Below are 26481 nucleotides of genomic sequence, written 5' to 3' on the forward strand. Positions count from 1 at the left end.
GAAAGGAAGTTACTTTTTAGTGTGTTGATTGCAATTTAGAAGGTTAATCAACTCTCTTCTCAAGGGAAATAAGCTGTACCCTCTCTCACCTGATTGATAAAAAGAGTAAAGATCACTGGAGTTTCCTTATCAGAAAACTTAAGATAAAGGTAAGGTAGAAATAGAACACTGCAGATGACCTTGTCACCTTCTGTAAGGGACGTTTCTTCCTGCATGTGAACTATGCCTCTTGTCTTCTTTTGATTCACTGGCCAGAAGTTAATGTGCAAACTGTCGCTGAGTAATTGAACAGTGCACCCATGAGTGTTACGGCTTTCACTGCTTGGTGATGAATTCAATCTTGAAGGCCATGTACTAACCCCAGTTACAGGATAATGGTGCTTTATTGCCACAGTGCTCTTTGGTTTGAAAGTAGCTTTCTTCAGATTGCTCGTTTTTGTCTCTTTAGCTCAGTTAATTTATTATTCACCTCGTGTTTGTTGAATGTGGACAAGGCAGTGTTTCACCAGGTACTGGCAGTGTGGTGGTCAGCAAGGTGTGGTCATCAGGGTCCACATCCTTGCTGCCATAGTGCCTGTGGATAACAGAGATGCTCAGTGGGGAGAGGTTGCGCGGTGATAGCAGAGCAGCTGAGCAGACTCGATGACTTAATGCTGGCAGTGAAACACGCGGACGGGTCGGACAGTGACAGACGTGGGCCCGAGGGCCCGCCTGTTTGCATACAGGTAGTCAGACAGGGCCTCTCTGCGGAGGTGGATCGAGGCCTGAGTGATAAGAGGCCGGAGAAGCAGAGGGGAGTCCCAGCAGGAGAATCAGGATGTGTACAAGTTAACAATGAGCTTGGCGTGTTGAAAGAGCATCAGGGAAAGCGAGCACGGGTGAGGCATAGTGAGAGGATGGGGGCGTAGGGGGTAGGGTAGAGATGCCATTGTGAGTTCTGTGATAAACACGAGGTGCTTAGGCCAGAGATAGAAATTTGGGTGTTACTGGCAGCTGCGATGGTGTGGCCGAAAAAAAAAAAAATTTTTTTTCTGTATAGATACCAAGAGGGATGAGTTGGGAAAGTGAGACTGATGCATATATGCTGTTGATACTATGTGTGGAACTAACGAGAACCTGCATACAGCACAGGGGACTCTGCTCAGTGCTCTGTGGGCACCTAGATGGGGAGGAAGTCCACAGAAGAGGGGACCTCCCAGGTAGCTCTAGAACCCACCGGCCACGGCAGGAGACCCCAGAGACGCAGGTTCGATCCCTGGGTCGGGAAGTTCCCCTGGAGGAGGAAATGGCAACCCACTCCAGTGTTCTTGCCTGGAGAAGCCCATGGACAGAGGAGCTTACAGACAGAGGCAGGCTGCAGTCCATGGGTGCTGAAGCGACTTAGCACACACATGTATACCTATGGCTAGTTCACTTTTCTGTACAGCAGAAGCTAACACAGCTTTGCAAAGCCACTGTGTGTTGTGTACTAAGTCGTTTCAGTCGTGTCCAGCTCTTTGCAACCCCGTGGACTGTAGCCCACCAGGCTCCTCTGTCCATGGGATTCTCCAGGCAAGAACACTGGAGTGGGTTGCCATTTCCTCCTTCAGGGGATCTTCCCAACCTGTGTCTCTGGAGTCTCCTGCATTTGCAAGCGAGTTCAAGCACCACCTGGGAAGCCCTGTACACCTATACACCTATTTAAAAAAAAAAAACAAAAAACCCAAACCCAAAAATCAACTGTACTCCTATACAAAAACTAAAAACAAAGAAGTTTGAGTGTTATTGGCATGTGGACAAACTGAGAGTCGTGGGGATGGACGAGAAAACTGAGAGGGTTGAGTCCTGGCACACTCCATCATTGAGGTCAAGTGGAGCAGGAAAAGCCGTGAAGTAGGAAGAATGTTAGGGGATTGTGGTGTGAAAGATTCCCTTGAGGGGAGTGATTTCAGGTGGAGAAAAGTCATCAGCCATTTGGAATGCTGCTGAGAGGTTGTATAAGATGAGGACAGACCCATTTTATATGCGGGTTTGAGTTTTTTATCCTGACATGTCAGAGGTCTCCAGGATCTAGTTCATCTTCATCTTCCATCCTGAGTACTTAGTATTAACCCTGGGTTCTCGACCTTCTTTACTCCTGTGACTGTCCCTGCCCTAGCCCCCTTTGCCGCAACTGTATCTGCTCTGGGTTCTGGCAGCAGTGGCTCAGCAGTCCCGTACTTTCTGGCTGCCCATCCTCATGGCACCTTCCAGCCAGAATGTCAGCTGGTGACCTGATCTTAGAAATTGGTACACAAATGCCCTCAGCCTCCTAGCAGCTCTCCCAGGGTGTGGCCTTCTGATCCTCGTCATGCTCCTCTTCTCGGCGGGCTCTGCTCCGAGTTCTACCATCTGGTGACTTTCTCCGGTTTTTGCTGCTTCCCATCCTCCTGTAATGCAGAGTGGATCTTCCCAGTCGTGTTTTCTAGGTCCTTCAGTGAAAGCAGTGTTATTGCTGCATGTTTATGTGTTGTGTGCTTTTAAATTGAGTCAACTGTCTTAGGAAAGTAAAATATGCCCATAGTTAAAAAAATTTTTTGATAACTCTGAAAGGTGATATTGGAAGACTAACATCCAGTTTCATTCCTTTTTAGTCTCTTAGTTTCCTAAATCTCCTAAATCTTAAAAAGAATCTATTATATATTCAGTTCTTTTGGCTGTTCTTTTGGCAGTTCCATATTTATAAATTATATGTGTGTGTGTATAATACTACTTTCTTAATTTTTTTAGACATCTTTTAGGCATGATCTAGGGACTTCCTATTATAGCTGAAAGTTTAGCTCTGATTTCCTCTTTCTCATTCTTCAGTGTAATGACATCACAGTTTTTAGCTAAATCATGACACCATATTTACATTATTGTGACTGAATACATATATCTTCCTTCTGAGCTACGTATTGTTTGTGTACCTTTCCTTTAGTGTACAACTTTTTGCTTCCCCGGTGTTAAACAGTTTTGATTCTGGTATCATTTTCTGAGTGCTGTTTTATTCCAGTTGGTTCTCTTGCCGTATGTCTGTCAGTAGTTCTCTCCAGATCTTTTCGTACACCAGTTAAGTTATTAGTTTTATTTTCTTCCCAGTTACTTCCTTCCCGAGACTCCCTGTCCTTCTCCAGTCTGGACTGGTCACACACCAGGCCTCTGCAGAACTGGCTTTTGGGTTTGCAGTCACCGTTATCCCTTTGTCTCCCTCCTGGGAAGGGCTTCCCTTGTGGCTCAGTGGTAAAGAATCCGCCTGCCGTCCAGGAGACCTGGTTTCAATGCCTGGGTCGGGAAGATCCCCTGGAGAAGAAAATGGTCACCTCCTCCAGGATTCTTGCCTGGAGAATCCCATGGACAGAGGAGCCTGGTGGGCTACAGTCTGCAGGGTTGCAAAAGAGTTGGGCACGATTGAGGGAATAAAGCATCACCACCTCCACCCTCTGGGGAGAGTTTTGCAGATCCTGAGTGTTTCTTTTTCTTGGCTTTTTTCCTTTGCATGTTCTCCAGCAGCTTCCTGAATAGGTCCGTGTTTGAATATTTTAAAATCCTAGTTTCACACTTCATTGATGACTGGGTAAAGAATTTTAAGTTGAAAATTATGTTTCTTCTGAATTAAAAGAAAAATGTTCTTACTATCTTCTAGCAGCCAGTAAGGCTATGGAGTCCTATATTCTTGTATATTACCTGTTGCCTTTATCCCTTTAGAAACCTTTAAAATGTATTTTATCTTCCTTTTTCTCTTTCTTCCTTCCCCTCTTCCCCAACCCTCCCTTTTTCTGTGTTGTAGTGACTAGACAATCCAGTACAACATTGAATAAAAATGGCATGTTCCCATTAAATATGATGTGAATTATAGTTTTTAAAATCATAAGTGTTGGATTTTTTAAAAATATTTTATTTTTCTGTTCTGGATCTTAGTTGCAACGTGCAGGGTCTTTCGTTGCAGCATGCAAACTCTTACTCTTAGCCATGGCAAGTTGGATCTAGTTCCCCAACCAAGGATTGAACCCCCAGCTTTCCTAATTTGGGAGTGTGGGAGTCTTAGTCACTGGACCACAAGGGAAGTACCAATTGTTGAATTTTGTCAATTGCTTTTTAATGCATCTATTGAAAATCATGTTCTTTTATCTTTTATTCTATTAATATGATATATTAATTGATTTATGATATTGAACCAGTCATGCATTCATTACCATCTGAGCCTGGGTTTTTTTCCTTTGGGAGGATTTTTACCAAAGAACTAACTTTTGGCTTTATTGATTTTTCTTTGTAGATTAAGTTGGGGAGAACAGATATTTTACTGTATAGATTAAATTTGGAAGAACTGATATCAAGAAATATCTATTTAGATCTCCTTTGATTTCTTTCAGCAAAGTTTTGTAGTTCTCTGCGTAGAGATCATGGACATAGTTTGTTAGATCTCTGTATTTTGGGGACTGCTATGTACATGGTACTGTGTTTTGAATTTCAAATTCCAATTGTTGATGGTCTATAAGAATGCAATTGGTTTTTGTATATTAGCCCTGTAACCTGAAACCTTGCTATGACTGCTTATTATTTCCAGGAGTTTTTTTTGTTGATGTTTGAGATTTTCTACATAGACAGTTGTCATCTGCAAACAAAGCCACTTTTCCTTCCTTCTTCTCAATTTGTACAATTACCTTTATTTTGTTTAAAAATAATCCTTTTTATTTATTTGGCTGTGCCAAGTCTTGGTTGCAGTGTGTGAGATTTTGGAACTTAGTTGTGTCAGGCAATGTCTTAGCTGTGACATGCAGGGTCTAGTTTTCTGACCAGGGATTGAACCCAGGCCCTCTGCATTGGGAGCGTGGAGTCTTAGCCACTGGACCGCCAGAGAAGTCCTTGTACATGTGCTTTTAATTTCCTTTTCCTGTTTCATTCCATTATAATCTTGGATAGGAGTAGTGAGAGCAGACATCCTTCTCTTTTTCCTGATCATGGTGGTAAAGCTTCCAGATGATCACCATTAAGTGCAGTGTTAGCTGTAGAATTTTTGTAGATGTTCTTAAGTTGAGGAAGTCCCCCTGTGTTCCTCAGTTTGTGGGAAAGCCATTGATTTTCTACATATTTTCTCTCTCCGTCTGGGTGTACTTGGTGATATCTCATATTATAAGGCTTTCTTCAGTTTTCTTTAATCTTTTTTCCCCTCTCTGTTCTTCAGATTGGTTAATTTCTCCTGCTCAAACTTCAAATTCACTCATTCTTTTGCCACCAGAAATCTGCTGTTGAGGCCCTACCATGAATTTTTCATCCTAGTTACTGTTCAACTCCAGAATTTCCATTTTGTTCTATAATTTCTTCCTCTGTGTTTTCTCTATTCATAGCATCAATTTTGTCACACTTCCCTTTAATCCTTCAGATGTGGTTTTGTTTAGTTCTTTGATAGTAGCTGTTTTGAAATCTTCATCTGCTAAATCTAACATCTGGGAATACTCAAAGACATTGCCATTGACTGCTGTTTAATTCCACCCAGGCTTCCATGGTGGCTCAGACAGTAAAAAAAAAAATCTGCTGGCAATGCAGGAGACCCAGGTTTGACCCGTGAGTCGGAAAGATCTCCTAGAGAAGGGAATGGCTGCTCACGCCAGTATTCTTGCCTAGAATTCCATGGACAGAGGAGCCTGACAGGCTACAGTCCATAGGGTTGCAAAGACTTGGATACTGCTGAGCAACTAACACTTTTCACTTTCCCTGTGGGTCACCCTTCCTTTCTTTTTTGCTTGTCTTGCATATATTTGTTGACTACTGTATATTTTACTTGGGCTTCCCATGTGGCTCAGTAGTAAATTATCTGCCTGCCATTGTGGGAGATAGAGGAGTTGTGGGTTTGGTCCCTGGGTTGGGAAGATCCCCTAAAGGAGGAAATGGCAGCCCACTCCAGTATTCTTGCCTGGGAAATGTCATGGACAGAGGAGCCTGGCGGGCTACAGTCCATGGGGTCACAAAAGAGTCAGACATGACTGAGCAACTGAGCATGCTTTTTTTTTTAAAGTATATTGCTGCAGCTCTAGATTCCTTTTTACCCTTGACAGTGGTGGTAATGGTTTTGTTTGTTCATTTGTTCAGTACCTTGACTGGACTAAATCTCTTGAGTCTGTCTCTTCACAGTATGAGTACTGTTGCTCTATACTTTTGTCTTGGTGTGTTTTTATTTTCAAGCCTGGTTTCCTGGAGGGATTGCATGCATGTCTGCATAGTACTGTGCCCAACCGCAGGCAGCTCAGAGGTTGTGCTCAAGCGCTTGGAGCAGTAAGCTCCCTGCCCTGCTGGTGGTGCGTGTGGATGCTGGGGCAGTCAGACCTGAGGCTCTCCTCTCCTCCTCTGGCCTCTTTCCGTTCCTCTGTCTGCAGGTGTGTGTGGGTGGCCAGGCCCCTCTCTGGTCTCTGCTGTGCATGCTTACAGTTCCCCGTCAGCCTGGGAGATGTGAAGAGCCTTGGAAGCCCCCATAGCTGTCTCAGTGCCCAGTGCTCCCCGCCCCGTCTCTGGCTGGTCTGCAGTGCCCAGCTCCAGTGCTCCCCCAGACAGAACAGCATCTCAGGCTTGCACGGCCTCTGGCCCCCCTTGTGCATCTGCCTCTAGATGACACTTGGACCAACACCACTCTGAATCGAATGAGTCGCTCTCCCACACCCACCCCCCACTCCTCAGGGAACCTGCGCGTGTCCAGACCTACCTCTGCCCTGTTGAACCTCTGAAGTCGTATAGCTGGGGAGGCAAGAGGGCAACTGCTGTCAAGACAGTCAGAGACTTACTCTGTTCTTCCCCCGAAGTGCCGTCATCTTCATGGATAAGTTCTTCTCAGCTTGCTCTGTCTTTGGTTGATTTCCCATAGCACTGAAATGGTGGGATTCCCCCTCAACCCCTTTTAGCTTTATAGTTGCTTTATGGAGAAAGCATTGAATTTGTGAGCCCCCTCAGTCTTTTATGCCATAAGTTAAAAATCCCCTGAGCATTTAAGAAAAAAATTTTTTTAATTTAATTTTTTTTTTTTTTTTTTACTTTTTGGCCATACCGAGTGGCGTGTGGGAGCTTAGTTCCCTGACCAGGGGTTGAACCTGGGCCCCCTGCAATAGAAGCAGAGTCTTAGCCACTTGGCCATCAGAGAAGTTCCAACCTGAGCATTTGTTAAATGTTCCCTCAGGAGATTCTGAAACTCAGCCAGCATAGAGAACCACCGTACCTGCGATTCTTCAAGTTCTAAGTTGTTGCTATTGTTTAGTCACTCAGTCATGTCCAACTCCTTTGCAACCCCTTGTTTTGTAGCCCACCAGACCCCTCTGTCCATGGAATCCTCCAGGCAAGAATACTGGAATCGGTTGCCATTTTCTTCTCCAGGGGATCTTCCCGACCCAGGGATGGAACCTGGCTCTCCTGCATTGCAGGCAAATTCTTTACCATCTGAGCCACCAGGGAAGCCTTCAAGGTCTAAATACATACACATAAAATTGCTAAGTTTTTTGCCATATTGAACGTCTTTTTTTAAAAAAGTCTTTAACATCTGAGATTTTACAAATAAGGACCTAATTTTAAAATAGGAACTAAAGAGGGTTACAGTGTAGTGGCCCAGTTGGCCAGTGGCCGCTCTTGTTTGTATATTAAAGTTGGCAGCTTTGGCCCTGGGACTTGCCTGGGGCAGTTATTCTATGTTCAGCGCAGTTGACCAGCATCCATTTCCTAAAACAGTTTCCTAATCTCATTTTTCCAGGTTGGAAAGCAGGAAATGTATTCTGCTCAGAGGTTGTCTGTAATCTGTGCTTGAGGTGTTCTTAACTCTGAAAGGATATTATTCATGGCTGACATATTAGTGGAGACTAAATTGAGAACATTGGGTTATTACAGAACATTAGCTAACTGACTTTTTTTTGTGTGTGTGCTGCTTTAGAAATACTGCCAGTCAGACTTTAAGGATGTGAGTAATTGTCCAGCTCCAGACTTGATTGTTTAATGAAGTACACAGATAAAGGTGCCCTGGGCCCTTTTGCCAGTAGTGGAAAAGAATAGCTTAAAAAAAAAGAAGATTAATAGATCAGTCTTACTTAATAGAATGTAGCTGCATGAAAATCTTAAAGTACTAATCAATGGAAAGTAGCAGTTAGAGCAATGTTAACTTTTTGGGTACATAAGCTTTCATGTTTCTGGACTAGTGGTTCTCAAAGTTTGGTTCAAGGACCCATGAGGGTTCCTGAGACCCTTTCAGGAGATTTATGAAGTTAAGACTGTTTTTCTAATAACACTGATATGTTATTTGGTTACATCTCTTTTTCATTCTCACAAGAAATAGCAGAAACAGATACAAGAATTCAGCTGTATTTTAAGCCAAATATTAAAGAGATTTGAGCAGATTTCCTCTATCAAACTTTTTATTTTGGAAAATATAGTTATTTTTGTTGTTTTTTTTCTCACACATATGTACATACTTACATACCTATATTCATGTCTGACTCTGTCTTTGTACATATTTTTTTAATGTTTTTTTTTTCCATTTTTTATTAGTTGGAGGCTAATTACTTTACAATATTGTAGTGGTTTTTGTCATACATTGACATGAATCAGCCATGGATTTACATGTATTCCCCATCCCGATCTCCCTTCCCACCTCCCTCTCCACACGATTCCTCTGGGTCTTCACAGTGCACCAGGCCCGAGCACTTGTCTCATGCATCCAGCCTGGGCTGGTGATCTGTTTCACCCTAGATAATATACATGTTTCGATGCTGTTCTCTCAAAACATCCCACCCTCGCCTTCTCCCACAGAGTCCAAAATTCTGTTCTGTACATCTGTGTCTCTTTTTCTGTTTTGCATATAGGGTTATCGTTACCATCTTTCTAAATTCCATATATATGCGTTAGTATACTGTATTGGTCTTTATCTTTCTAGCTTACTTCACTCTGTATAATGGGCTCCAGTTTCATCCATCTCACTAGAACTGGTTCAAATGAATTCTTTTTAATAGCTGAGTAATATTGCATGGTGTATATGTACCATAGCTTCCTTATCCATTCGTCTGCTGATGGGCATCTAGGTTGCTTCCACGTCCTGGCTATTATAAACAGTGCTGCGATGAACATTGGGGTGCACGTGTCTCTTTCAGTTCTGGTTTCCTCAGTGTGTATGCCCAGGAGTGGGATTGCTGGGTCATATGGCAGTTCTATTTCCAGTTTTTTAAGAAATCTCCACACTGTTCTCCATAGCAGCTGTACTAGTTTGCATTCCCACCAACAGTGTAAGAGGGTTCCCTTTTCTCCACACCGTCTCCAGCATTTATTGCTTGTAGACTTTTGGATAGCAGCCATCCTGACTGGCATGTAATGGTACCTCATTGTGGTTTTGATTTGCATTTCTCTGATAATGAGTGATGTTGAGCATCTTTTCATGTGTTTGTTAGCCATCTGTATGTCTTCTTTGGAGAAATGTCTGTTTAGTTCTTTGGCCCATTTTTTGATTGGGTCATTTATTTTTCTGGAATTGAGCTTCAAGAGTTGCTTGTATATTTTTGAGATTAATCCTTTGTCTGTTTCTTCGTTTGCTATTATTTTCTCCCAATTTGAGGGCTGTCTTTTCACCTTGCTTATAGTTTCCTTTGTTGTGCAAAAGCTTTTAAGTTTCATTAGGTCCCATTTGTATATTTTTGCTTTTATTTCCAATATTCTGGGAGGTGGGTCATAGAGGATCCTGCTGTGATTTATGTCGGAGAGTGTTTTGCCTATGTTCTTCTCTAGGAGTTTTATAGTTTCTGGTCTTACATTTAGATCTTTAATCCATTTTGAGTTTATTTTTGTGTATGGTGTTAGAAGGTGTTCTAGTTTCATTCTCTTACAAGTGGTTGACCAGTTTTCCCAGCACCACTTGTTAAAGAGGTTGTCTTTTTTCCATTGTATATCCTTGCCTCCTTTGTCAAAGATAAGGTGTCCATAGGTTCGTGGATTTATCTCTGGGCTTTCTATTCTGTTCCATTGATCTATATTTCTGTCTTTGTGCCAGTACCATACTGTCTTGATGACTGTGGCTTTGTAGTAGAGTCTGAAGTCAGGCAGGTTGATTCCTCCAGTTTCATTCTTCTTTCTCAAGATTACCTTGGCTATTTGAGGTTTTTTGTATTTCCATACAAATTGTGAAATTATTTGTTCTAGTTCTGTGAAAAATACCGTTGGTAGCTTGATAGGGATTGCATTGAATCTATAGATTGCTTTGGATAGTATAGCCATTTTGACAATATTGATTCTTCCAATCCATGAACATGGTATGTTTCTCCATCTGTTTGTGTCCTCTTTGATTTCTTTCATCAGTGTTTTATAGTTTTCTATGTATAGGTCTTTTGTTTCTTTAGGTAGATGTACTCCTAAGTATTTTATTCTTTTTGTTGCAATGGTGAATGGTATTGTTTCCTTAATTTCTCTTTCTGTTTTCTCATTGTTAGTGTATAGGAATGCAAGGGATTTCTGTGTGTTAATTTTATATCCTGCAACTTTACTATATTCGTTGATTAGCTCTAGTAATTTTCTGGAAGAGTCTTTAGGGTTTTCTATGTAGAGGATCATGTCATCTGCAAACAGCGAGAGTTTCACTTCTTTTCCTATCTGGATTCCTTTTACTTCTTTTTCTGCTCTGATTGCTGTGGCCAAAACTTCCAACACTATGTTGAATAGTAGTGGTGAGAGTGGGCACCCTTGTCTTGTTCCTGATTTCAGGGGAAATGCTTTCAATTTTTCACCATTGAGGGTGATGCTTGCTGTGGGTTTGTCATATATATAGCTTTTATTATGTTGAGGTATGTTCCTTCGATTCCTGCTTTCTGGAGAGTTTTAATCATTAAAGGATGTTGAATTTTGTCAAAGGCTTTCTCTGCATCTATTGAGATAATCATATGGTTTTTATCTTTGAATTTGTTAATGTGGTGTATTACATTGATTGATTTGTGGATATTAAAGAATCCTTGCATTCCTGGGATAAAGCCCACTTGGTCATGGTGTATGATTTTTTTAATATGTTGATGGATTCTGTTTGCTAGAATTTTGTTAAGGATTTTTGCATCTATGTTTATCAGTGATATTGGCCTGTAGTTTTCTTTTTTTGTGGCATCTTTGTCTGGTTTTGGAATTAGGGTGATGGTGGCCTCATAGAATGAGTTTGGAAGTTTACCTTCTGCAATTTTCTGGAAGAGTTTGAGTAAGATAGGTGTTAGCTCTTCTCTAAATTTTTGGTAGAATTCAGCTGTGAAGCCATCTGGTCCTGAGCTTTTGTTTCCTGGAAGATTTCTAATTACAGTTTCAATTTCCTTGCTTGTGATGGGTCTGTTAAGATCTTCTATTTCTTCCTGGTTCAGTTTTGGAAAGTTATACTTTTCTAAGAATTTGTCCATTTCTTCCAAGTTGTCCATTTTATTGGCATAGAGCTGCTGGTAGCAGTCTCTTATGATCCTTTGTATTTCAGTGTTGTCTGTTGTGATCTCTCCATTTTCATTTCTAATTTTGTTAATTTAGTTCTTCTCCCTTTGTTTCTTAATGAGTCTTGCTAACGGTTTGTCAACTTTGTTTATTTTTTTCAAAAAACCAGCTTTTAGCTTTGTTGATTTTTGCTATGGTCTCTTTAGTTTGTTTTGCATTTATTTCTGCCCTAATTTTTAAGATTTCTCTCCTTCTACTAACCCTGTGGTCCTTCATTTCTTCCTTCTCTAGTTGCTTTAGGTGCTTTAGGTTTTTCACTCTCATGAGAAATAGCAGAAACAGATATAAGAATTCAGCTGTATTTTAAGCCAAATATTAAAGAGATATGAGCAGATTTCACTCTACCAAATTTTTTATTTTGGAAAATATAGTTATTTTTGATAGATGTGTTTTTTATGTTAACATGCAGTGGGTTATAATTCATTAAAAAAAAAAAAAAAGGTCTTTAGGGGCTTCCCTGGTGGCTCAACGATAAAGAACCCATCTGCCAGTGCAGGAGATGCGGGTTTGATCCCTGGCTTGAGAAGATTCCTTGGAGAAGGAAATGGCAACTTATTTAAGTATTCTTACCTAGGAAATCCCATGGACAGAGCAGCCTGATGGGCTGCAGTCCATGGGGTCACAAAGAGTTGGACACAACTTAGCGACTAAACAACAACAATAAACTGTTGAGGTTCTGAGACCAAATAGTGTGGAAGCTAACTGAACTAAGTATAAATAAAATGTAATTGATATACTGTGAATGTTGTATAATGTACATTTTTCCTTAATATATCACCAGTGTTTCCCATGTCATGATTTTTAGTAGGTCCATAATATTCCATTATATAATAACCATCTTTAGCTCAATCTTAATACTATGATAGATTTTGTGCATATCATTGATCAGTTTCTTATGAACTGTTTTTTTTGTTTTTAATTTTAGAGGATTTGCCTTAGTTCACTGGCATTCTACTAAATACCTTCCTGGGGTTGGCAAGATTTCTTAGAGAGGAAATGGCAAACCTCTCCAGTATTTTTGCCTGGAGAATCTTATGGACAGAGAAGCCTGGTGGGCTACAGCCCATGGGATTGCTGAAGAGAGAGCTTCAAGGAGAAGATAACTGAGGGTATTTTGAAGGATGAATGGAATTTTATCAAGTGAAGAAAGAGTCGGGTGGGTCTGTTAAGCCTGAGCTATGAGATAAAACTCTTAGTGTATTTGGAGAACTCCAGGCAGTATGAGAATAATGACACAATACATGATTTTGGGCAAGAGTAAGAGAGACTGTTGGAGAGTTAAGCAGAGAGTCATTTAAGGGTTTTCAGTTTAGAAAATATGCTACGTGATAGTCCAGGGATGCAAGAAGGCATGGGGAGCAGTTGTGTTCTGATCCAGATGGGGGATAACATGAGGGCTTACGATGGCATCTGGGTGAAGATGAGGATAGGTACGTGCCTTACACTAAGATAAGCAAAGCTGATGACATTTCAGAGCCTATGAAGAGCCTCAGCATTCAGAAGGGTGGATGAGTGGGGCCCAGGGCGTTGTCAAGAGGTATATTCAGCCTGTAAGTGAGAACTTCAGGATGTGGGTGTTTTTCTTAGGACCTGCAGCCGCTGCAGTTTCTACGAGGATGGCCGTCCCCTCCATCCCCTTTACCTTCCCAGATGTTGGAGGTGTCACTCCGGCCTCACCGTGTAGATGACCTTGTGGAAACTGTCAGAGCGGGGGGATCGTGGGAAACTTGGTGAGCTCTCTGGTCCTTTCTGTGTTGCCCAGTGCGATTCTGAATACTCCATCCCCCGTCCATTGAGGTTTGCTCTAGATATCGTGGGAAGGGTTGAACTGTGAATGGAGGGAAGTGGTCGTTTTCTTAAATGCAGTTTAAAAGTCCTCGTTCTGCCAGGAAAAATAGACATCCGTGTTTGCCATCTGGGTCCTCTGGACATTGTTCCTTTACTTTTATTGGAAGTGATTTTGTAAATAATACATAAATAAGAATAAAAGGACAGTGAAAAAAACCTCTGTTGTAAATTTTAACAAGAAATTAAGCATAGCAAAGCCAAATTTTTATTCTCCTGTTTCAACTTTGCTAGGTGTATAAACTAAAATGGACGATATCCTTTGAATACAGGATGTGAACCTGGTACACATCTTGCTAGTAAATTCTAATTCCAGATTTCATACACATCTAATGGGTTCTAGTTCATCATTAATGGCTTCTAGTTCTTCTGGACCTCTATTATCAAAACACAAAAATTTTGAAAACATTTGTAGCTCATTATTTTGTTGAAGAAAGTATGGCCATCTTCTTTGCACCTTGATTGTAAAACATTTTCATTATTAAATTTAGAATGGTTAGTCCAATGAAGTTTTTCATTTCTATATCCTCTCTTTCTGATCACTCTAGTATGCCGACAGGTCTTTATCATTTATCTGCTTGTGAAACTATTCAGTAAATCCCATTGTACAATCACATCATAGACAAAGTAATACTGTTACCCATCCTTTTAGCAAAACAGGATGTTCTGGGTTCTTATGGTTCATTGTGATGAAGTCCTCCGAGATGAATGACTAACTTGATGAAAATGCTGTGCTTCCTTTTAGTCTTCAGAAATGATTATTCATTCATTGATTCTTTTTTTGTTTTGCTTTAAAAAAACTAAAAGAATTATAGAAATACAGGTACCTATAAAGATAGTCCAGAGAGATGCAAGGTAACTTTCACCCATTTTCCTCTATTGGTTACTTCTTGTGACAGTTATGTAGAATAATGTACAGATTCAGAATCAGGAAGCTGACATTGGTACTATGGGTGTGTATAATTCTGTGTCACATTATCGCATGTGCAGATTCTTATAACCACTACTGCTAACACATGAACAAGTTTTATTATCACAAAGATCTCCCTTGGTGCCACCCCTTTATAGTCACACCTGCTCCTCCATCCCCCACCATCCCTGACTCTTGGCAACAACTAATCTGTTATCTATCACTATTATTTTGTCATTTTGGAAATGTTATATAAATGGAATCATACTGTATGTAACCTGTTGAAAGCGACATATTTCACTCAGCATAATTGAGGTCCATCCAAGCTGTTGGCTATTTCAGTAGTTCATTCCTTTTTATTGTTGAATAAGAGTCCATGCTATGGATGTCAGCTTTGTAGACTGCATATAATGGGATCATGTATTTTAATTCACTATTCCAATCCCTCTTTTAATTGGTATATTTAGAATATTTACATACTATGTGATTAGTGATGTTAGGCTTAAAGTCTGTCATTTTATTTTGTTCTCTGTCCTCTCTGTTTTTGTTTTTGTTGTCTTTTTCCTGACTTCTTATGGGCTACTTGAACATTAAAAAAAAAATCCCATTAATTTTTTTTTTATAGGTTTTCTGAATGTGTCCCTTTTGTGTAGATATTTTAGTGGTTGCTTTAGGTATATAATGCACATATGTGACATCATAGTCTACTGCGATTGGCATTTTATCAGTTTATGTGAAATGTAGAAACCTTATCTCCTTTAAAACTCCTTTTGTCTCCCAAGTTTATAATTGGTTTAACAATTTCTTCCACATTGAGAACCAAATCAGATGTTTTTGCTTCAGTCGTCAAACATAATTAAGAAAAACTAAAAAACAGAAGAAACATCTATTGTGTTTACCTGTATTTTTGCTCTTTTTGGTCCTTCTTCTTGATATTCCAAGATTTCTTCTATCATTTACTTTCTCTTTCAAGACTTTCTCTAGCAATCATGTCAGGGTAGGTTTGCTGATGACAAATTCCACTCGTTTTTCTTTGTCTAAGATGTCTCCTTCATTGCTTAAGGATAACTTTTCCAGATAGGGAAATTGGAGTTGATATTCTTTTTTTTTTCCCCAGTAAAGATGGCCCCCAACTTATGATGGTTCTACTTAATGATTTTTTGATGTTGTTGTTGATCAGTTGCCCACTCATGTCTGACTCTTTGCGACCCCATGTACTGTAGCTGGCCAGGTCTTCCTGTCCCTCACTATCTCTGAAGTTTGCCCAAATTCATGTCCGTCGCATCTGTGATGCCATCCAGCCGTCTCACCCTCTAATGCCTTCTTCTCCTTCTGCCCTCAGTCTTTCTCAGCATCAGGGACTTTTCCAATGAGTTGGCTGTTAGCATCAGATGCTGAAGCATCAGTCCTTCCAACAAGTATTCAGGGTTGATTTCCCTTAAGATTGACTGGTTTGATCTCCTGTCCAAGGGACTTTCAGGAATCTTCTTTTAGATGTTATGATGGTGCAAATGCTATATGCATTCAGTAGAAGTCATACTTTGAATTTTGATCTTTCCTGGGCTAGGAATATGCAGTATAATACTTTCACGTGATGCTGGGCCGTGGCAGAAGAGTGAGCCCCAGCTCCCAATCAGCCACGAGATCATGAGGGTAAATAACCAATATACCTGCAACCATGTTGTATCCATGCGAACATCTTGTTTTTCACTTTTAGTACAACATTCAACAAATTACCTGAAATATTCAACACTGTGAAAAAATAGGCTTGTGTTAGATGATTTTGTCCAGTTGTAGGCTGATGTGTTTTGAGCACATTTAAGGTAGGCTAGACTAAGCTCCGGGAGTTGGTGATGGACAGGGAGGCCTGGCATGCTGCGATTCATGGGGTCGCAAAGAGTCGGACACGACTGAGCAACTGAACTGAACTGAGACTAAGCTATGATGTTCAGTAGGTTAGCTGTATTAAATGCATTTTCTACTAATGATGTTTTCAGCTTACACTGGCTTTATTAGGATGTAATTCTATTACAATTCGAGGAAGATCTGCCATGGTTTTTGATGAGAAATCTGCAGTCATTCAATTTTTTTTTTCCTAGTGTCATTTCTCTCTGCTTTCAAGATATTTTTGTTTGTTCCTAGTTTTTTGATGTTTATTTGTGGCATTTTTTTGACATGGGTTTCTTTGGCTTTATCCTGTTTGGTATTTTCTCAGCTTTTTGAATCTTTACGAAGGTTTGTCTCTTGCCAAATTTGGATTCTAACCATAATTTCTTCTAATATTTTTCCCACTCTGCCCTCTCTCTTTTCCTCCTGGGACTGATAGGAATATTAGATTTTAGATCTTTTGTTTTAGTTCCAAAGGTTTCTGAGACTCTTAATTTTTTTTTCCAGTCTGTTTTCTCTTTGTTATTCAGATTGGGTTATATTGATTATTTTCTCAAGATTCACCAATATTTTTGGGGGCCCTCTCTGTTCTTCTGTTGAGCTCATCCATTAAGATTTTTGTTTCAACTCTTGTATTTTCTGTTCTAAAATTTTCATTTGTGTTTTATAATTTATATCTTCTATTTCTCTGCTTAAGGTTTCTGTTTTTTTCCATTTATTTAGTTTGCCTGTTGAAGCATTTTTATGATGGCTACTTTAAGATCCTTATCAGATAATTCCAACATCTGTGTCATCTTAGTGTTGGCATATATTGATTGTCCTTCTTCATTCAAGTTGAGCTTTGTCTGTTTACTAGCATGATAAGTGACTTCAGTTGTATCCAGGGCGTTTGTGTATTATGAGAATCTGGGTCTTATTTAATTTGTCCATCTTCACTGACCCCCTTCTGACACCATTCTGGGAGGGAAAAAGGGAATGTTACCTTGTTACCACCAGGTGAGGATGGAAGTCCAGTCTTCTTACTTGGCCTCTTCTGATACCACTCTAGCTGGCAGTGGGAGAGGTCCCACTAACACCTCAAATGGGTATTCATCACTGCGCAGGTCATGGAAGTCCTGGCCTCTCACTCAGTCCTCTCTGCTACCACCCACATGTGTGTGCGTGTGTGTGCGTGTGCATGCGTGTGTGTGTGTGTGTGTGTGTGTGTGTCCATGTCCTTGTTACAGTTAGGCAGGGGTGGACGTCTAGGCTCCCTTCATGGCTTTTGCCTAAAGGGCAGAGATGGGACCTTTTTTTTTTCTCCTCCTCATAGTCTTTGACTGAAATAGAACAGTTATTGTAGAAAATTTTTCCTGTCTTGCTAGGTCATCCTTGGACTTTGGCTAGACAGAGTGAGATCTTGGGGCATTTCTGTGCCCTCCTGTTGGTGTTTCCAGTATGCCAGCTTCTCTGACACCAGTCTGGAATGTAAGAAGCAAAAAAGAAAACTCAGGGCCCTCACTGTTATGTAATTTGTTGGATCCCAAGATCTCTTCTGTCTGCTGTCTTCTTCCTACTGTGTAGAGTTTTCTGTATGCTTAATATATAATGTACAGGGTTTTCATTGTACTTAGTGTGAAGGAGAGGGAGAAATATGTCTACTCTGTTTTGGTCTGTAATTGAAAATCCTCATCTTGAACCTGAGAAAAGTCATTTAGGATATTGTCATCTAAAGATTTGTAGTATGATATTTCACTTTTAGGATTGAATTGACCAACATTGTTAGAGTTTAGAGTTCCACATTCATGTTCTGATTTATCTAAATCATTATGAAACATTTTCCTCTGGCAGTTTTCTTCTCTTTGCCATGATGAGTACAAGAAGGAAAAATCCTAAATTTTCATTTGTATTCATTAAAGATTATAAAAGACTTCAAAGTTAGGGTCTCCAGGCAAGTGGACTATTTACGTCAATTGGAGAATAAAGTCCTTGGTAATTTGAAACAGACAACAGAGAAGGATATCATGGGGTGCATGGGGGAGCATAAATATGTGAAAGGAGAAATGAGAGGTGTGAAGTTTGTGGTTGAAAATGAAAAGTCCAAAAAGACACAAAGAAGAAGAATTTGAAAAGAGTTTTACAGAAGAATAGGAAGGGGAAAAGGTGGAAAATGATGAAAAGAGGAAAGTGAGGAGATGGAAGAAAAAATCATGAAATTGGTCATAAAAGGAGTAGTCATGTGCAGCTAGCACGTTCATTAGGAGAGCCAGTCCACTGGGTAGAATTGATTAATTACCAGTATTCTCTTTTTTAAGTAAAGATGATTCTAATGAATAAAATGCTCTGTCTTGAAAGATTCTTCATAGAAAAATATATACCATTATATATTTCACTCGGCTGTGTCTGACTCTGCGAATTCTCCAGGCCAGAATACTGTTGTGGATAGCCTATCCCTTCTCCAGAGGATCTTCCTGACCCAGGAATCAAATCAGGGTCTCCTGCATTGCAGGTGGATTCTTTACCAACTGAGCTATCAGGGAAGCCCCTATATTTTAGAATACAAATTTTTTTTTTCCTTTTGGGAGCAAAGTGACACCTTTATGGAAAACGTTGCCAGTAAGTTTAAGTTCTTAAGGAAAATAGTTAATAACCATCTGGTGATTTTTACCCTGAGTTCCTTATGGCTTATTGAATTTGAAAAAATCAGGTTGCATAAAATTATTTATATTTTTTAGAAGTAAAGAACTGTTGTTATGGCTAAGTACCTTTATCCTAGGTTATGCAGATTATTGTTTTTCTTCTCATTTCACAATGATAATGGAATTTGGGACTTGATACAAAATTGCCAAAAAGAGACTACCCTGTCTTCAAGGGAAATCAGGGGAAGTGATTGCAACTATTGCAACTATTTAGATGAAGTTAATATTTCTAAGAAAGTGTGGGTTATAGGTATGTGCAACATTATTTTATATCTTAAGGTTTTGTGCTTTACAAGGTCAGTGGATAGATTTTTACTTGTTAAACCTCTACTTGGAAGTTTGTTTTGTTTTGAATGACATCATTAATAATTATATTACTTTAGGGGACAACTTACAAATAGTGATCATGTTCCAGAAGACTTTTAAACTGTAGCATATCTGTTATTCACTACTTAGGGTCCTGTTGTATAAGCATAGTGAAAACATCATGTAAGGGAACAAATTGAATTATATTCTTTGTTTTAATGTAAATAAAATATGTGATTCTATATATCTGTGAGCCCCATTTTCCCTTTTGAGTTTTGAAGGGTACAAGTTATCTTCACAGTTCATGTTTATATCATGGGTTCTGACTGAAAGACTCCAAAAGTAGGCAGTGATCTTTTTCATTCCTGTAACTCTTAAGAGAGACCTTGGAAATAGGTGTTGGCTGAATATTTCAAAATCCTTTCTGTCCCCAGTGTAACTTCAGAATGTTTTAAAAAACTATGTATTTATTAAGCTGCGTCGATATTGGTTGCAGCACATGGGATCTTCGTTGCAGCCTGTGGACTCTTTAAGTTGTGCTCAGGCTCTTTAGTTGCTCCCCAGCATGGGGGATCTTAGTTCCCTGACCAGGGATCAAACCTGCGTCCCCTGCATTGCAAGGTGAATTCTTAACCACTGGACCACTAGGGAAATCCCTGAATTGAGGATCATGGACCTAAAATTTCTGATGAACCCCTCTTCTCCCCAGAGCGCTTAACATCTCATCCAGAGGAGAGAAGGGAGTAGGGGAGCAGAGCAGCATTGATTTCCAGGCTGCTGGAGTCTAGACCTACGTTGAGGACAGTGGATCCCTCAGTGCTGCTCAGCATCTGAGGGGCTCAGCATCAACCTGAGCATGTTAGAAGTTCTCAGGCCCCGTGTCAGACTGGAGAAGGAAATAGCAACCCATTCCAGTATTCTTGCCTGGAAAATCTCATGGACCGAGGAGCCTGGCAGGCTACAGTTCATAGCATCACAAAGAGTCGGACACAACTGAGCATACACATGTCAGACCTACTGAATCAGAATCTTTGGAGGATGGGGCCAGAATTTTATGTTTGACAGGCTCTTTCTGGTGGTTCTTATGCCCCAAAAAGTTAGAGAAACAGTGAGACAAATCTTGTCTGTAATTTTTAGCTATCCATTCTCCTTAGAAATGTCTTCAGATTCTGTTCTTTTAGCCCATTTCATTCGGTCTCCTGTCTTTGACTTTTCTAGGCTTTTAGTCTCCTAAGCTATCTTCGGAATCCAGTTCTTTAATTTTTTTCTTTAAGAGATCTGTTCAAAAGAATGAAACTAGAAAACTTTCTAACACCATACACAAAAATAAACTCAAAATGGATTAAAGATCTAAATGTAAGACCAGAAACTATAAAACTCCTAGAGGAGAACATAGGCAAAACACTCTCCGACATAAACCACAGCAAGATCCTCTATGACCTACCTCCCAGAATATTGGAAATAAAAGCAAAACTAAACAAATGGGACCTAATGAAACTTAAAAGCTTTTGCACAACAAAGGAAACTATTAGTAAGGTGAAAAGACAGCCCTCAGATTGGGAGAAAATAATAGCAAACGAAGCAACAGACAAAGGATTAATCTCAAAAAGATACAAGCAACTCTTGAAGCTCAATTCCAGAAAAATAAATGACCCAATCAAAAAATGGGCCAAAGAACTAAACAGACATTTCTCCAAAGAAGACATACAGATGGCTAACAAACACATGAAAAGATGCTCAACATCACTCATTATCAGAGAAATGCAAATCAAAACCACAGTGAGGTACCATTACATGCCAGTCAGGATGGCTGCTATCCAAAAGTCTACAAGCAATAAATGCTGGAGACGGTGTGGAGAAAAGGGAACCCTCTTACACTGTTGGTGGGAATGCAAACTAGTACAGCTGCTATGGAGAACAGTGTGGAGATTTCTTAAAAAACTGGCAATAGAACTGCCATATGACCCAGCAATCCCACTTCTGGGCATACACACTGAGGAAACCAGATCTGAAAGAGACACGTGCACCCCAATGTTCATCGCAGCACTGTTTATAATAGCCAGGACATGGAAGCAACCTAGATGCCCATCAGTAGACGAATGGATAAGGAAGCTATGGTACATATACACCATGGAATATTACTCAGCCGTTAAAAAGAATTCATTTGAACCAGTTCTAGTGAGATGGATGAAACTGGAGCCCATTATACAGAGTGAAGTAAGCTAGAAAGATAAAGACCAATACAGTATACTAACGCATATATGTGGAATTTAGAAAGATGGTAACGATAACCCTATATGCAAAACAGAAAAAGAGACACGGAAGTACAGAACAGACTTTTGAACTCTGTGGGAGAAGGTGAGGGTGGGATGTTGTGAAAGAACAGCATGTATACTATCTATGGTGAAACAGATCACCAGCCCAGGTGGGATGCATGAGACAAGTGCTCGAGCCTGGTGCACTGGGAAGACCCAGAGGAATCGTGTGGAGAGGGAGGTGGGAGGGGGGATCGGGATGGGGAATACATGTAAATCCATGGCTGATTCATGTCAATGTATGACAAAACCCACTGAAAAAATAAATTAAAAAAAATTAAAAAAAAAAAAAAAAAAAGAGAGATCTGTTCATGGGAAAGTGTCCATAATTTCAAGTAGGCCTTCTCCTTTCTGTTTTAAAATGGTTGTATAAGAATGGTGAATGTGGAATAAAATGTTTTCAAAAGCAATGGCTTCCTGAAGTGTGTAGCTTGTTAAATTTTAGAATCTGTTACAGGGAGTTTTTCATATATTTAAGAAAAATTTTTTCTGTATGAAGTAGTTCAGTGTAGTACCAAAGAACAGAGGGATGGATCAGATGGTTTGTCAACCTTTCCAGTGCCATAATTTTATTATTTAATAAGTACTAAAATTAAGTAATTTAAAAGTATGTTAATTTTTGATAATTTTAATTTCAACATAAAAAGCCAGTTTTTAAATGTTAGCTCATAGAATTAAGTAGTGCCACCCAACATCTTGCTGATAACAATGAAAAAAATGTTTTTTGTTTGACTTTTATGTACTACATATTGGGTATTACTTATTAGTGTGCTTCTTTGTGTTAACTTTTCATCTGTACTATTTATAAATTTTTAAATTAAATTGTTGAGTCTGAAGCTATTATTGTTGAACTGTATGAAATTACCATTTTTTTGGTCAAAAATATTCAAATACCAGCAATTTCATATGGTTCAGCTAGTAATTTGAAAACCTAAAGTTACTCTCTTCATTGGAGAACTGACTTGTTTACTGATTTGAAGAAATGAAAGTGGTTTCTTTAGAAATTTTGTATGTTTCAGATTCTTAGGTTCACAGAATGTGATTTATAGTTTCAATGTCTAATGTGGGTATGTGCTTTTCTACAATTAAGGAAAAAAAAAAAAAAAGCTAGATTCAGTCTTCAATAAAAACAAACCAGTGACCAAAACCAGGGATTTTCAGTAAGGTTGTGTAAAAAAGTTCCCTCATGGTTTCCTGCCAGGTTCTCCTATAGAAACTGATTGAAATGATTCAAAAAAATACAAAAATAAAAATTTTGTCAGTAACGTTAAACATACGACATTGTCAAATACATATCACTAATTTGATGGAGTTTTTCGCCTATTATGATAGAATTTGAACTTCTTCTGAGAGCTGGTAAGCCACTCTCCCCAAGAGAGTAAGGTGGTACTATGGAAAATATACGTGGAGAAAATACTGGAAGTCACTGGTCAGGCTATGTTTGGGTGGACGGTGAGGTGATACGCTGGGAGGGATGATTGTAGGAAAACCACGTGTAACGTTCCTGATTACAAGAGTCAGTGGTGTCCCTTGGAATTCCAAGCAGGACTAGCTGAGAGCTTTACTGCACAGTCTTGACCTGGGTAGTGTAGACTTGCTCTGATGTCATGGAGAGAACACTTTTTAAGTTTTACTTTATTAAAGTGTAGTTGGTTTACAGTATTGTGTCTCAGTGCACAGCAAACTGACTTAGGAATACACGCATACATACATGCACTTTCCTGTTTAGCGTTCTTTTCCATTATGGTTTATCACAGGATATTGAATAGAAGTCCCTCTGCTCTACAGTAGGACCTTACTGTTTATCCACTCTCTGTAATAGTTTGTGTCAGCTAATCCCAAACTCCCAAGAGAGAACACTTTTAATATGAAAGGGTGGAGTTAGAAGCAAACAACAGATGGGAATGAGATGGGAAATGACCCATTTTGAGCACTTTCATAGCTATATGCTGTGGAGTGACAGTAGCCATAGCATCTGAATGTGAAAGAAAATATGTGTGACTCTCAACCCAAGACATCTTTTCAAAAGCATGGCCGCTTCACCTCAAAGTAGGGGAGGCAGATTGGATTTTGGAGTGGGGGTTTTTCCTCTGCTGGCTGGTCTGCCAGCCAGTGAGGCTGACCTCTGGGAAGGTAGTTTCCAAAAGTACCAAGACAGGCATGTAGGGCAGAGGCTGGCCTCAGGCCCACATCCCTCCTACCACAGAAGAGCTGCTGAAAGACCAAACCTGTGTGCCATCCCATCCTCCTGCTTACTTTTAAAAAACTTCTTACTTTTTATTTTTTTTTTCCTTTATTTATTTATTTATTTATTTTTTCAGTTGGTTTTGTCATACATTGATATGAATCAGCCATAGATGTACACGTATTCCCCATCCCGATCCCCCCTCCCACCTCCCTCTCCACCTGATTCCTCTGGGTCTTCCCAGTGCACCAGGCCCGAGAACTTGTTTCATGCATCCCACCTGGGCTGGTGATCTATTTCACCATAGATAATATACATGCTGTTCTTTCCAAACATCCCACCCTCACCTTCTCCCACAGAGTTCAAAAGTCTGTTCTGTACTTCTGTGAACTTCTTACTTTTTAAAAAGTTTCAACTAAGAGGAAGTTATAACTTCTCTATGCATTTTATGTATTGTGAACATGTTGCCTCTTATTGTTTTATCTATCTGTAAAAACTTGTTTCTTTTCAGAACCAGGTTAAAGTACATTATAGAAATCATGCCTTTTTACACCTGAATAATTTTATTTCCTAAGAACAGGGAATTCTCTTACTTTACGACAGTCAGGTGTCAAGTTTTAAAAATTTATGCACCATGTTGCATACTCTGTAGTCTTCTTTTTTTTAAAAAAATCTTTTCGCCACACCATGACACGTGTGGGATCTTAGTTCCCTAACCAGAGATGGAACCTGCGTCCCCTGCATTGCAAGGTGAAGTCTTAAGTCACTGGGCTACTGGGGAAGTCCCTGTAGTCTGTCTTCTGTTAGTTTGTCCCAGTAATGTTCTTTACAGCATTTATTATTTTTTTTTTTCTGTTCCAGACCCCATCCAGGATTGTCATTTGTATTTAGTTGTATCATACAGTGTTTGTCTTTCTCTGTCTTGCATCCATGTTTGATTGTCACTCAAATCTGTTATTGCTTGGACAGTTGCAAAGGGGTGATTTTCTAACATTCATCCTTTTTTCATAATTTGTAAGCTGGCATTCCACTGTAAGAAACACTTTTCTGTCGTCTGTTAATCGTTATTTATTAAAATGGACTTACAGATTTCTTACTTTATTTAGTAAGTTAAAAGTGATTACCATCAGTGTTTGTTTTGATACTTAAATTGCCCTGAATTTGGCCAGTGAGAGCCCCTCAGGGAGCTTCCTGTGTCATTTTGACATATCCTGTCTTGTTTTTTAAATTGAAGTATATTCTTTATTTATTTATTTGGCCATGCTACAGAGCATGTGAGATCTTAGCTCTCCAACCAAGGATCAAACCCCCTGCATTGAAAGTGCAGAGTCTTAACCACTGGACCACCAGGGAAGTCCCTTGGCCTGCTTTTTTTAAAAAAAAATAACATTTTCTTACTTGACCCAAGGGTGTTCCAAGTTCATCTTAAAGTTATTTCTTCCACGGGTTCTAATGCTTTATTAGTGGCAGGTGTCTAGAAGCCACTGTCTTGGCGCCTTGTGGGGGTAAGAGGTAAAGAGGGAAGAACTCACAGGATAGTTCGCGCCTGCTAATTTTGGACCCAGTTGGCTTGGTGTGGTCAGCCTTTGTCCCCACTGTCTGCACCTGGCAGTCACCATGGTTTTCATTTCTAGAGCCATATAGTCCATTCTGATCTCAGAGTAAGTTCCCTATTACTGCTTCTAGATTTTTTTGAACTTTTAAAAACATTCTTTATTTAATTGACGTGTCAAAAGTGAAGTTCTAAATTTTTTTTGCTATTTTGAAAAGCATTGCATTTATTATTCAGCTTAGGTTAGAGTTTATCTTTTTTATTTTTTGCAAGATTGGGTTTTCCCATTTAGAATTAATAACTGAGTTAATTTTTTTTTCTTAAATTATAGGCTCTAGGAAAAGGCTTATAGATTTTTTAAATTTAATATTTTAGGCATATAGTTTTTTATCACATAACCCTTGAGTGCCTCTTACGGTATAATTGTTAATAGTTTTGTGTTTGTGAATAGTATTTGTATAACATTTCTTTTGTTGTGAATGTACATGTATGGAAAAGTACCTAGACCATGAATGTATAGTAATGAATTTTATATAACCACTAGCCAGGCCAATGACTAGGACCTTGTTGGCACCTTGAGACTCCCCATATACCCTTTCCTAATCACAACTCCTGCCTCCTTCCTTCCCTCCCACAGCCAGCAGGTTAAGGAAAGTAAAGCTGTTTACATTGTTCAATACAAGAAAACATGATAGTTAAGCAGGGAGACCTTATTATCTGCCCCAGATTCTTAGGCGATATTTACTGTGTGGTCCTTTATGTAGGGGACAGGGACTAAGGCAACTGACTTTTTAAGACTAGCTTTATGAAACAGGCAGATTTCTGTTCCTTAATTCTGTTCTTACTGAGTCCATCCTTAAGTAAAACTGAGATTACAATATTAATTAAAAGTAGTCTTTCTAAGATTTGTTTCATTTAGATGTCAAATTAGTAGTAGCCTTAGATTATCTAAGATTATTTATTAGCTTGATAGAGATACCAAAACCGTTCTAATTTCTCTTGTTTAATGAGGTTGTGGAAATTGCTTCACCAGCCTCAGCTCCCTTTCAGCGCTGCTGATCAAGATAAATGCGTGGTTTCTTTTCTGCAGTCTCTCAGATTTTGATGTCCAGTTCTGTCCTGGGCCCTCTGTACATGGGGTACATCATATTTGAGCTGTCTTGTTCTATTATTTCAGTGTCTACATTTATCCCCTTGTATTTCCCAGAGTAGGCTTTCCTGGCATGGGATTGTCTCAAATTCGAGTAATTGACTTTTTAAAAAATTGTATTTATGTTTTTGGCTACACCTCTTAGTTGCAGCATGTGGGATCTAGTTCCCTGACCAGGGATCAAACC

General features: G+C 39.5%; 1 protein-coding gene across 2 annotated transcripts in view; it reads left to right on the forward strand.

The window, feature by feature from the left end:
* MGAT4A (alpha-1,3-mannosyl-glycoprotein 4-beta-N-acetylglucosaminyltransferase A) overlaps window positions 1-26481 on the forward strand; it is a 118954-nt gene that overhangs the window by 23682 nt on the left and 68791 nt on the right. The window lies entirely within an intron of this gene.

This window comes from Dama dama, chromosome 11 (assembly GCF_033118175.1).
Source record: "Dama dama isolate Ldn47 chromosome 11, ASM3311817v1, whole genome shotgun sequence".
Taxonomy (NCBI): domain Eukaryota; kingdom Metazoa; phylum Chordata; class Mammalia; order Artiodactyla; family Cervidae; genus Dama; species Dama dama.